This window comes from Taudactylus pleione, unplaced genomic scaffold, assembly GCF_031769625.1.
Source record: "Taudactylus pleione unplaced genomic scaffold, aTauple2 ptg000184l, whole genome shotgun sequence".
Taxonomy (NCBI): domain Eukaryota; kingdom Metazoa; phylum Chordata; class Amphibia; order Anura; family Myobatrachidae; genus Taudactylus; species Taudactylus pleione.
Window position 1 is genome coordinate 3,514,882 of NW_028284586.1, and position 9,827 is coordinate 3,524,708.

The following is a 9,827-nucleotide window of genomic DNA, read 5'->3' on the forward strand; positions in this document are numbered from 1 at the left end:
CTCTAATGCAGCCAGTTTAGACTTGTTATTCAGCGGGAAAATGGACACAAAGAGCTGTTGGAGGCTGGACTGTGATCATACGAACTGACCTATGAACTGTACTGTAACAGAAGAACCAGGAAGAAGAACCAATGGAATCATGCCAACCTGTTCTATTGTATTGCCTATCTCTGTAAGGGTATATATGCAAGATCTCTGAAACTAGATGGCAGTCATCCTTTCTTTGCTGTTGACGGAGGTTTCATCTTTGATGCCGGGATCTGGATCCAGAGCGCATGCGTATGTAACGACTCTACCTTGTGATTGTATAATTTGTTTGCGCTAATTATATTTCGATCACAGCGTGTAACTATCTGCTTTTTGGTGAATAATATCTTTTTGTGCTTTGGAAACACAATCAAAGTCTGAAGAGTAATTATTTCTTGTGTGACTTACAACGCTAAATAGCGACATTCTAGAGTGTATAGATAAGTAGGAATCAATAGCATAATAATCACATTGGTATACCAAAACATACATCATCACCAATAGAATCAATAGGAAAAAGAGACAACCAGGAAACATATTTTGTAATACAAGAAAAACAATAGGAGCTGGTTTAGGCTCTCAGGCCCTGCCCGCCACTTATAAGGGTTTAACTTGATAAGCCACATCAAGTAAAACAAAATATTAGGAGCAAGTGATTAAAATTTGACATTAGAAGATAACCATGTTAAGATAAACGGACGGCTTCATATGCAAAAAGTTAAATGCAAAAATTTTATCATCCTCATTGTGTTTGGGAGAACAAATTGTGGTGGTTGTTTGTAATTCATAGTGTTATGAGTAAATAAAAGGTCAATATAAATAAGAACAATAAGTCAAGCATACAATAAATATGCTAGAAATATCAAACCGTATTAACCTGGCCACACACTAGACCAATTTATATCCAACCATCCAACTAGTTGATTGGTTGGAATGAAAACCTGGTAAGGGATGAAAGCAAATGACAATCAGCACTTTGCTCCCAAATGCTGGAAAATGGACAAAAACTGTTGTTTGAACAAATTGTTTAGATCAAACATTTAACAAACTTGTCTGACGACCATTATCATCTGTTTTCTGGCATTTAGGAGCAAATTGCTGATCATCATTTACTCCCATACGTTACCAGATTTTCATTCCAACCAATCAACTAGTTGGCTGTTTGGATGAAAGTTGGTCTAGTGTGTGGCCAGCTTAGACATGAAATCTTGTGATGGATAATCGCAAGTAGTAAAGCAATATCTTTGATAAAGAGCAGATTAAAAGTCCTACTTTCCAAAACAAAGCATCTTCAGGTTTCTTCTACATTAGCGTTATCAGCAGAATTGGCCGCAAATTCCTAATCTAGAAAAGCTTCGGCATCTGATGCTTTGGTGAAATCTACGTAGGAATTACCATCATATAGACGTAGTCGTGCTGGAAATAGTAAGTTAAATTTATTGCCCAATTTTGATAAGACGAGACCAAACAGGCGAATATTCTTTACGCGCCCTTGTCACTTCCAGGGAATAGTCCTAGAATATATATAATCTCGTATCATTCCATGTTGAAGTGCGAATTTTCCTGGACGCCATTCATATGGCTTCTTTTTGAACATAATTCAGACAACGAAAAATCACTACTCTGGGGCGTGATTGAGGAATTTCACAAGTAGGCCCTACTCTATGTGATCTTTCATTTACAATCCCATCACATGCATCTGAGATCTGCAGTAATTCTAGGAGAGTGGTGTTGAGAAAACAATATAATGCTGGCCCTTTAAGAGACTCTGTAAGTCCTACTACACACAGGTTATTCCGCCGGGACCTGTTTTCCAGATCATCTACTTTATTCCATATATGCTGCTGCACTTTAGTGCATTTAGAAATTTCTGCTTTAAGTGTATGATTGTTTTTGAAAGCTTCTCCCAATCTATGTTCAGTAATAGAAAGCTTTTGGGATAGTTGCTGCACTTGTCCCTGTACTTCTTTAATTGCTTGAGCAAAAGTCTCTGCCTCTTCTTTTAATCACGGGTGCATGGTGTCTTGAATTGCTCAAACTAATTCCCCATGTGTGGTGGGGGAGTTTTCTGTACCTGGGGAGTCTGACCGAGTAGTAGGTGGCTGCTGCTCCGGTGCTGACAGGAGTGGGTCTGGAGGAGATGCCGTAATGGATTCAGTGTGGCGTCTATCATCTCGCTGTCTTTGGTGTTTTCCGGACATAAGCGGTGGGAAATATCTTTCCATACATCGGCAGAGCAGTTTCAGCGGGCAAGCGGTGGTGTTTGGAGGTCGCTTGTCAACCATGGTAATATATTGCGGCGGGAACGGCAACAGAGCTTCAGCCACAAGCTGCTTTCCTCATCACAGCCGAAACCAGAAATCCCTTTTTTCTTGTTTTTTTTCCACCCTGCATCCTGGTCTGTGTAGCTTGGACTCATTTTGCTAGTCCTGACCTGTTAGTGGCCAACCATGACAGTAGCCTTCTTCCTGGTGGCTGACCTCTAACAAGGGAATATCCACCTGTCACAAGCACCGCTACGTCTTGTTGGACAACAGTGTTCCTGGCAGCTCTCTCAGGCCCGTTGCTATGAGATGTGGACGCCGCACTGCTTCTCCTTTGAAGTCCTCCTACCGGGCTGCTCTGTTATCTCCACCTTGACCAGATTGGTTCCTTCTCCTTTTTCTTTCCCGCTTGTTGGTTGCTCAGATGCCGGTCGCACTGCAGTGTCTGAGTTGACATTGCCTACTACCTCCGCTATATCCGCTGCCCTGCATCTCCAGTCACCTCAACTGCCGTACTACATACCGGCAGCATTAGCCGCACTGCAGCGTCTGTGTGCTTTTAGCCATAACACCTCGGCTACCTCCACTGCTCTACATCTCCAGTTACCTCAGCTGCTGTACTACATCCCGGAAGTATCCGCCGCACTGCAGCTGAGTGCTCTCAGCCATAACACCGCCACTACCTCTGCTGCATCACTGGATCCAATAATCTCAGCTGCCGTTTAACATCACTGCTGCGTATGAGTGAACTTGCCTTACCACATCCCTGCCAAGCATCTTCAGCCCTCAAGGCTGCAACTTGGCCATACGGCCACATCCCTGCCAAGTATCTTCAGTCCTCAAGGCTGAAACTTGGCCACAACCCTACCAAGCATCATCAGCCCTCAAGGCTACAACTTGGCCACAAGGCCATGTCCTTGCCAAGTATCAGTCAGCCCTCAAGGCTGCAACTGGATTTCATTTTCAGTTGTCCCCATCGCTTCATATTATCCTTAGTACTATTTCTTTAAGTCGGAGGTGAATCTTATCCTAGATTCATAACACCACCTTATAAGATATGCTGCATACAGGGTTTATCTCTCCTCTTCCTGCTCTGCACATCCACCCCAACCCACCGCTACTTACCACCCACCTTCTATAAATACATATTAAAGATCTGAAGGCCACAGACTTAACAGGTGAGGACTAGGAACATAATTATTGCTATTGTTCAACCACTGGTAATAATTAGATGCATTGTATAAAACATATAAATTTAATATATTTCAATTATGGCAAAATAAAACGATTGGGTGGACATAAACCTTTTTGTAATTGCTTATAACAGTAATAAATAACAGCCATCTCAGGGGGACATGTAAGAAGAAGAAACTTGATTTGTCTCATCCCCCTCTGTTGTATAGAAAGTCATTAGCATTAGACAGTAAAGTGAAACAATATTTTGATATCTATAGTACTTAGCAATGCTCCAACCAGTGCTATTATTGTTATTTGTTCTATGCAGAGTGGTTATGCTATTGTTATTGGTTCTATGTAGAGGGGTTATTCTTTTGTTATTGGTTCTATGTAGAGGGGTTATGCTATTATTGGTTCTATGCAGAGGGGTTATGCTATTGTCATTGGTTCTACACAAAGGGGTTATGCTATTATTGTTATTGTTCCTATGCTGATGGGGTCATGCTATTATTTGTTCTAAGCAGAAGGTATATGCTATTATTGTTATTGGTTCTATGCAGACGGGTTAGGCTATTGTTATTGGTTCTAAGCAGAGGGGTTATGCTATTATTGTTATTGGTTCTATGCAGAGGGGTTATGCTATTATTGTTATTGGTTCTATGCAGACGGGTTATGCTATTGTTATTGGTTCTAAGCAGAGGGGTTATGCTATTATTGTTATTGGTTCTATGCAGAGGGGTTATGCTATTATTGTTACTGGTTCTATGCAGAGGGGTTATGCCAGAGGTTCCCAAACTTTTTTGAATCACGGCGCTCTAGAGTATCAGCATTGTTTTCGTGGCACCCCTAAGCCAAAAGTTTGTTATTGAGAATTCAGAAAGAATGTAGTAAAGGGAAGTAAACTATGCTTACCTGTCATCATTAGGCTCGAGTTATGTGGTGGTGGACAGGTTTGAGCTTCTGTTTGTCCACATATTTACGTTACACCGACGATACATAATTTGATTTTGTGCTGGACCACCAACCTGAGGCACCTCTGCATGTCTCCCAAGGCACCCCAGGGTGCCACGGTGCACAGTTTGGGAACCACTGGGTTATGCTATTATTGTTATTGGTTCTATGCAGAGGGGTTATGCTATTGTTATTGGTTCTATGTAGTGGGGTTATACTATTATTATTGGTTCTACAAAGAGGGGTTATGTTAATTGGTTCTATGCAGAGGGGTTATGCTATTGTTATTGATTCTATGCAGAGGGGTTATGCTATTGTTATTGATTCTATGCAGAGGGGTTATGCTATTATTGTTATTGGTTCTATGCAGAGGGGTTATGCTATTGTTATTGGTTTTATGCAGAAGGGTTATGCTATTATTGTTATTGGTTCTATGCAGAGGGGTTATGCTATTGTTATTGATTCTATGCAGAGGGGTTATGCTATTATTGTTATTGGTTCTATGCAGAGGGGTTATGCTATTGTTATTGGTTTTATGCAGAAGGGTTATGCTATTATTGTTATTGGTTCTATGTAGCGGGGTTATGCTATTGTTATTGGTTCTACGAAGATGGGTTTTGCTAATTGGTTCTAGGCAGAGGGCTTATGCTATTATTTCTTCTGTGCAGAAGAGTTATGCTATTGTTTTTTGTTGTATGCACAGCGGTTATGCTATTGTTATTGGTTCTATACAGAAGGGTTAAGCTATTGCTATTGGTTCTATGTAGAGGGCAGAGGCGGGCTGGGCCGAAGGGCAGGTTACCATGTGCCCCCGGGCCGCAGTGCCATATACTGTCCCAGGCCGTGGGCAGTCTGTATCTCTATGACACAGCTGCACCGCGCATGTAGTGCTGACTGGACGGAGTTCGGTCAGCACTACACAGTGAGTGACAAACACACTGCTGCCGGCACCAGCAGCAGTGTATGCTTTAATTAGCAGCTAATGAGAGTCTGCGCCCACTGCCGGAGCTGGGCTGGAGCTCACTCATGAGCTCCATCTTCTGGCTCCCGCAGTGGGTAATGGGAGTAGTCAGAAAATCCTGTATTTGCCCCTGCCACTGTTGGGGGCACTGCATGGCGGGAACTACTAAAGGGGGCACTATATAAGGGGCACTGCATAGGGGGTACCACTACAGAGGGCACTGCATAGGGGGGACTACTACTGGGGGCACTATATAAGGGGCTTACCACTGGGGGCACAAGAGGCACTGCACAGGGGAGCAGGGGGGGACTGCCGGTACTTGAGTCCCGGGCCTGGACACTGGCAGAATGGGAGGGGGCCCGGTGCTGCTCCTGCAACTGCTGTACAGTCCCCCGCAGTGCCCGCACTACCCCCTTGAGTGAAAAGGGAGTGGGGCGCTGCTACCAATCTGAGAAACCCCTCCCTCCCCCTTCCTTCACGATTCCCCTACTTCCCTCTTCAGCTGGCTTGAAATGGGGGTGGAACAAGTGAATCGCGTCGTTCCTTAGGGGCGGGGCCTAATATTTGCAAGATGCCCGCCACCCATTAGCACCCAGCTGCTGTGCAGAAGTGTAAGTAATAAATATTTTTGTGTTTGTGTTAGTGTGTATATATGTGTATGTACTGTATATGTCTGTGTTAGTGTGTATATATGTGTATGTACTGTATATGTCTGTGTTAGTATGTATACATGTGTATGTTCTGTATTAGTGTGTATATATGTGTATGTATGTGTATGTACTGTGTATGTCTGTGTTAGTGTGTATGTACTGTATATGTCTGTTAGTGTGTGTATATGTGTATGTACTGTATATGTCTATGTGTTAGTGTGTATATATGTGTATGTACTGTATATGTCTGTGTTAGTGTGTATGTACTGTATATGTCTATGTGTTAGTGTGTATGTACTGTATATGTCTGTGTTAGTGTGTATATATGGGTATGTACTGTATATGTCTATGTGTTAGTGTGTATATATGGGTATGTACTGTATATGTCTATGTGTTAGTGTGTATATAATGGGTATGTACTGTATATGTCTATGTGTTAGTGTGTATATATGGGTATGTACTGTATATGCCTATGTGTTAGTGTGTATATATTAGGGGTGAGCGGGTTCGGATTTCTGAAATCCGAACCCCCCCGAGCCCCCCCGATCCGAGTCCGATCCGAGTCAGGCTCGACTTTTCCCGCCTGACTCGGATTCTGAAATCGAGGCAAAACGTCATCTTCCCGCCTTCCGAGTCTCGCGGGTTTTGGATCCTATATAAGGTACCCACGTCGGCGCCATTTTCTCACTCGGCTGTGGACAGTGAAGAGGGAGGGTGGGAGTTAGGGCTGTGTAGTGTAGTGTAGTGTAGTGCTGCTGTTGTCCACTACTTCAAAGTCCATAGGGGCTGGCTGTGTTGTGCTGTGCTGCTGTTGTTAATAGGGGCTGTGTCCACTACTTCAAAGTCCATAGGGGCTGGCTGGACTGTGTTGTGCAGTCAGTTCTCCATAGGGGCTGTGTCCACTCCAAAGTCCTGTGCAGTGTCCCAGTCCTAAAGGAGTGCTGTAGTGTTGTCCAGGGGGTGCTCTGTCCATCAGGGGTGCTCCCCCCAAGTGCTAAAAAAATTATATATTTTCTGTGTTTGTGAATTGTGTGCGCAGTAGCCGCACGTGCATCAACAAAGTAGTGCCAAGCGTGCGCCTGTGTCATAAGTAAAGGGCCGGCTGGCTTGACCGTTAAGGGTGCTGTAACCCCCGAAAGTACACTCCAGTCCAAACCAAAAAAAAAATTATTTTCTGTGTTTGTGAATTGTGTGCGCAGTAGCCGCACGTGCATCAACAAAGTAGTGCCAAGCGTGCGCCTGTGTCATAAGTAAAGGGCCGGCTGGCTTGACCGTTAAAGGGTGCTGTAACCCCCAAAGTACACTCCAGTCCAAACCAAAAAAAAAATTATTTTCTGTGTTTGTGAATTGTGTGCGCAGTAGCCGCACGTGCATCAACAAAGTAGTGCCAAGCGTGCGCCTGTGTCATAAGTAAAGGGCCGGCTGGCTTGACCGTTAAAGGGTGCTGTAACCCCCGAAAGTACACTCCAGTCCAAACCAAAAAAAAAATTATTTTCTGTGTTTGTGAATTGTGTGCGCAGTAGCCGCATGTGCATCAACAAAGTAGTGCCAAGCGTGCGCCTGTGTCATAAGTAAAGGGCCGGCTGGCTTGACCGTTAAAGGGTGCTGTAACCCCCGAAAGTACACTTCAGTCCAAACCAAAAAAAAAATTATTTTCTGTGTTTGTGAATTGTGTGCGCAGTAGCCGCACGTGCATCAACAAAGTAGTTCCAAGCGTGCGCCTGTGTCATAAGTAAAGGGCCGGCTGGCTTGACTGTTAAAGGGTTCTGTAACCCCCAAAGTACACTCCAAACCAAAAAAATATATATTTTCTGTGTTTGTGACTTGTGTGCACTGTGGCTGCACGTGCATCAACAAAGGAGCAGCGCCAAGCGTGCGCCTGTGTCCCATAAGTAAAGAGCCGGCTGGCTCATTTCTTAAAGGGTGGTGTAACCCACAAAGTGCACTACTCTCCAGCAAAAATAAAAAAATATTTTCTGTGTTTGTGTGCGCTTTAGCCGCACGTATATATATCAATATAACATAAATGGAGGACCAAACTTTCTCTGATAAAAATAAAATAGGGAAAGATCAAGAACCACTTCCTACTAGTGCTGTTGCTGCTGCTGGGAGTTGTTCATCATCCCAGAGAGGAAGTAGGAACATCACTACTTTTACTAAACAATTGACCCTCCAACAGTCCCTAGCGATGAGGATGAAGTACGACAGCAGTCATCCTGAAGCAAAACGTATAACTGAGGCCTTGACTGCTATGTTGGTGTTAGACGTGCGTCCGGTATCCGACATTAGTGCAGTGGGATTTAGACAATTGATGGAGGTAGTGTGTCCTCGGTTCCAAATCCCGTCTAGATTCCACCTGCATCCTCAAAGCAGCAGCGACAAGCGTGCGTCTGTCTGTTAAAGGGTGGTGACACCCTCAAAGTGTGCTACACAAACAATTAAAATATTGTTCTTTTTTTTTCTGTCTTTGTGAAATGTGTGGGCTGTAGCCGCACCTGCATCCTTAAAGCAGCAGCGACAAGCGTGCGTCTGTCTGTTAAAGGGTGGTTACACCCTCAAAGTGTGCTACACAAACAATTAAAATATTGTTCTTTTTTTTCTGTCTTTGTGAATTGTGTGGGCTGTAGCCGCACTTGCATCCTCAAAGCAGCAGCGACAAGCGTGCGTCTGTCTGTTAAAGGGTGTTGTAACTCTCAAAGTGCTCCAAAAAATCAAAAAAAATTTTTTAATGTGTTTGTGACTTGTGTGCGATGTAGCCACACTTGCATCCTCAAAGCAGCAGCGACAAGCGTGCGTCTGTCTGTTAAAGGGTGGTGACACCCTCAAAGTGTGCTACACAAACAATAAAAATATTCTTCTTCTTTTTTCTGTCTTTGTGAATTGTGTGGGCTGTAGCCGCACCTGCATCCTTAAAGCAGCAGCGACAAGCGTGCGTCTGTCTGTTAAAGGGTGGTGTAACTCACGAAGTGCTCCAAAAAATAAAAAACTATTTTTTTTATGTGTTTGTGACTTGTGTGCGATGTAGCCGCACTTGCATCCTCAAAGCAGCAGCGACAAGCGTGCATCTGTCTGTTAAAGGGTGGTGACACCCTCAAAGTGTGCTACACAAACAATTAAAATATTGTTCTTTTTTTTTCGGTCTTTGTGAAATGTGTGGGCTGTAGCCGCACCTGCATCCTTAAAGCAGCAGCGACAAGCGTGCGTCTGTCTGTTAAAGGGTGGTGACACCCTCAAAGTGTGCTACACAAACAATAAAAATATTCTTCTTCTTTTATCTGTCTATGTGAATTGTGTGGGCTGTAGCCGCACCTGCATCCTTAAAGCAGCAGCGACAAGCGTGCGTCTGTCTGTTAAAGGGTGGTGACACCCTCAAAGTGTTCTACACAAACAATTAAAATATTGTTCTTTTTTTTCGGTCTTTGTGAAATGTGTGGGCTGTAGCCGCACCTGCATCCTTAAAGCAGCAGCGACAAGCGTGCGTCTGTCTGTTAAAGGGTGGTGTAACTCTCAAAGTGCTCCAAAAAATAAAAAACTATTTTTTTTATGTGTTTGTGACTTGTGTGCGATGTAGCCGCACTTGCATCCTCAAAGCAGCAGCGACAAGCGTGCGTCTGTCTGTTAAAGGGTGGTGACACCCTCAAAGTGTGCTACACAAACAATAAAAATATTCTTCTTTTTTCTGTCTTTGTGAATTGTGTGGGCTGTAGCCGCACCTGCATCCTTAAAGCAGCAGCGACAAGCGTGCGTCTGTCTGTTAAAGGGTGGTGACACCCTCAAAGTGTGCTACACAAACAATTA